Consider the following 4398-nt stretch of genomic DNA (forward strand, 5'->3'; position numbering starts at 1 on the left):
CTTTCAAAATGTGAGTACAGTAGCCTAGCTAGCTAGTGTAAAGCTTCTGGCATACTCTTCGCGCACGCGCTGGAGGCGGGGCTCCACGGAGGGCGCTCGCACTCTGCGCAGGCCAAAACAGAACATAGTGAGTGCTCCAGAAATGGCGGCGATCAGTGCCAGGCAGTCTGAATGAAATTGAATGTAGCGTTCCCAATTCTATATATTAAATTCTAAAAAATGACCCTCAACATTTGGGAAGGCTTAGCCACACAACTAGTTCGTTATAATCGAACATCATGCTTTGAAGGCGACTGTACGACGGTGAGGACTCAATCACAGCAGATATCCGCTGATAGCCTACCACGGAGTAGATCTCACAGGCACAGGCAGCAAAACCCGACGCGCTGATAGAAAAATCTCCATGGTCGCGCCGCGCTGCGCTCAGGCCTCGCCCCCCGACATGCCCCGTGCGATGACGTCATAATCGCCGCGCGCCCTATGCGCTTGGCTGGGCGCAAAGTGTATGCGAGAAGCTTAAAGCTTGTGGCATACTCTTCGCGCCCAGCCAAGCGCATAGGGCACACGGCGATTATGACGTCATCGCACGGGGCGTGTCGGGGGGCGAGGCCTGAGCGCAGCGCGGCGCGTCCATGGAGATTTTTCTATCAGCGCGTCGGGTTTTGCTGCCTGTGCCTGTGAGATCTCCGTGGTAGGCTATCAGCGGATATCTGCTGTGATTGAGTCCTCAGCGTCGTAAAGTTGCCTTTGAAGCATGGCGTTCGATTATAACAAACTAGTTGTGTGGCTTAGCCTTCCCAAATGTTGAGGGTCGTTTTTTAGAATTTAATACATAGAATTTGGAACGTTACATTCAATTTCATTCAGACTGCCTGGAGGAGCGAGCTGAGCACTGAGTATGTTCTGTTTTGGCCCGCGCAAAGTGCGCGCGCCCTCCTCGGAGCCCCGCCTCCAGCGCGTGCGCTAAGAGTATGCCAGAAGCTTAAGGCTGTGTGACTGTGGTTGTCAACGTTACCGCAGGCGCACTCATGACGTAAGGACGCGCCGAGCTCAGGCCTGTTGATTTGACTCTTGTGCGGTCAGCTAAGCTGGAAGACGCCGATTGCCTTACATCATGTAACATGTTTGTTTACCTGGCCACAGCGCTAGTGTCTGATATTCTTACTACACAGTGGCAACGCCATTATACCTGGCTGAGAACGCGCAACAGACTAGAGTAAAAAAAAAAAAAAAAAAACATTATTATTATTATTACGCTATCGATAATCAATCATTTATTTTCCCGAATTTCGATTATGGAAATTGATTCAAAATGAACATCCCTACTACAGTGACAATAAAAGGAATGTATTATTGCAGTAAACCTACATATAACTTACATTTGAATCTCATTTTAGTTGTACAACAATGTGTGGATCTATACTTTCAGGTATCAAAAGTGCAGTTACATTAATTCATAATTTAATCAAACAAAATGTAAATTGTGTAAATGTAATTCAAGTATCAGGAACTGCAGATACAGAGTAACTTTATAAACAAAATATACGCATTAGATAATGTGCTTAGTCACAGAACCATAGTTACTGTAACTAGTAACTCATATAAACAAAACAGATGCATTAGCTAGCAATGTGCTTAATCACTCCTTGTACCACCACAACAAGAGGAAATACGCCAAAAATTAGCCTCAAACAATCACCACAACCAGTGACAGCTATACCAACATTAGCATGCTAGCTAGCACATTAGCACAACACAGAACACATGTATCAAACAGAAACGAATTTAAAACTCTAAACGTACCTGGTATGCTGCTTGTTACTAAAGGGTATAAAATGTCTTGCTTCTAGGTCATCCTTCCTCTAGGCTGCAGGTTCAGAGTTTAATCTTTTATTTGTTTTCTTTGGTGAGCTCTTGGCTCCGTGGCGCTCACCTTGCAAATCGAGGTGTGTGTGTGTTACGTTCTCAATTGTCCGATAAACACGGGTGCGTCAGATTAGTTCCGCCTCTAGACTACGAGATTAACGGTAGGACCAAAACAAAAATAAAATTATAGCGGGCAAGTCTCAACGCTTTGAGCTCAAGGCTTTGAGCTTGACTTGCCCGGCCACGACTCATTGCTGCGCAGCAGCTATAATTTTATTTTTGTTTTGTTCCTACCGTCCTACCGTTAATCTCGTAGTCTAGAGGCGGAACTAATCTGACGCACCCGTGTTTATCGAACAATTTCAGAACGTAACACACACACACCACATTGCAAACTGAGCGCCACGGAGCCAAGAGCTCACCAAAGAAAGCAAATAAAAGATTAAACTCCGAACCTGCAGCCTAGAGGAAGGAGGACCTAGAAGCAAGACGTTTTATCCCCTTTAGTAACAAGCAGCCTACCAGGTACGTTTAGAGTTTTAAGTTAGTTTCTGTCTGATACATGTGTGTGTTGTGCTAAGGTGCTAGCTAGATAGCATGCTAATGTTGGTATAGCTGTCACTGTTTGTGGTGATTGTTTGAGGCTAATTTTTGGTGTATTTCCTCTTGTTGTGGTGGTACAAGGAGTGATTAAGCACATTGATGCCTCTGTTTTGTTTATATGAGTTACTAGTTACAGTACTAACTATGGTTCTGTGACTAAGCACATTATCTAATGCTTATATTTTGTTTATAAAGTTACTCTGTATCTACAGTTCCTGATACTTTAATTACATTTACACAATTTACATTTTGTTTTATAAAATTATGAATTAATGTAAGTGCACTTTTGATACCTGAGAGTATAGATCCACACATTGTTGTACAACTAAAATGAGATTCAAATGTAAGTTATATGTAGTTTTACTGCAATAATACATTCCTTTTATTGTCACTGTAGTAGGGATGTTCATTTTGAATCAATTTCCATAATCGAAATTCGGGAAAATAAACGATCAATTATCGATTATCGATAGCATAATAATAATAATAATAATAATAATGTTTTTTTTTAGTTTTAGTTTTTTTAACTCTGGTCTGGTAATAACTTTGCGCGTTCTCAGCCAGGTATAATGGCGATGCCGCTGTGTAGTAAGAATATCAGACACTAGCGCTGTGGCCAGGTAAACAAACATGTTACATGTCAGGTTACATCAGCGATCCTCAAAGTCCGGACTCCGGTCCGCGTCCGGACCCAGACGCCGTCCTATCCGGACCGAGCCCTATAACGCTTAGTTCACACAGACAACCTACGCCTTGCCTTGCCTCAACCCACGCCTACGCCGAGCTGGGCGTGAACCTGTTACACGCTTTTGCGATCACACCGCACGCCTTTTGCATGCCGAACCTGGAGCCGAGTCTCAAGCGCCTCTCCTCTCTCCCGACTGTATTTTCTCACGTGTTGTCCAGAATTGTCATGGGTAGCCTAGGTAAAATAAATCTGATATATTTAATGTTCTATTGATGCTGGATATGTATAACCAGGTCTGACTATAGTCAGACATTTTAGAGAGGTGATCTTGCAAGAATTTGTGCTGGCACAACAACATTGTCCATCTTGCTTCTTCGGTCGCTATTCTCTCTCATGAAGATTTGTTTGCAAAAAAAGGGAGAAAGCCCCACGTGATAGCCACCCGTCAATCTCTCTCTCTCTCTCTCTCTCTGCTCAACACGGTTGTAGTAACTCCATTTTATTTTGAAATTCAGTTGACTTTGCCATTTCCCACGGATATTGTCGCGTTTTTCTTTCATGGCTTGACAGAAGAAGCTTGACAGAAGAAGCCTGCCTGCACACGCCTAGTCGGCTTGAAAATAGAACTCACGCCTAAACGATAAAATCGGCAAGGCACAGGCAAGGCGTGGGTACACGCAGGGTTCACGCTGAGGCACCCCGTGTACACAGCCTCGTTGACTAAAACGGACGCCTATTTAAAAGCGTGGGTAAAGGCAAGGCATAGGCAAGGCTTGGGTCGCTGGTGTGAACCCAGCCTAACCTATAAATCATTGAGAATTGTTACATTTCACGGAGCTTTTCTTTTTTAACCGGCACATGCTTTTCTACCCTTTACGGTACTGGTTTATCTGCCAGGAAGCTCACAGACCAATGCATGCGCTGTAAATCATCACACGTGATGCTACTCAGCCAATCAAATATCCGATTCGATATTGCCTGTTCCAGTCGGTTCCAGTGCTGCAGGTGAGAGAGTGTCAGTGACACATGGACGAAGTAGAGACGAGAGACTCGGAGATATGCGAGAGATATAAGTCATTTCACATGGCGTGCTCGAGTAGACCGCAAAAACAAAGATTTTGTTTTAATCCGGAGCAGGCAGATTCTTAGATGTTCATTCATTGTTCTCACGGGCAGCTCAAAACCAGGCAGTATGTCTCATTATGAAGTGCGATGCGATCCTAACCTGTCTATGAAAGCGT

This window comes from Poromitra crassiceps (genome assembly GCF_964638095.1).
Source record: "Poromitra crassiceps genome assembly, chromosome: 21".
Lineage (NCBI taxonomy): Eukaryota > Metazoa > Chordata > Actinopteri > Beryciformes > Melamphaidae > Poromitra > Poromitra crassiceps.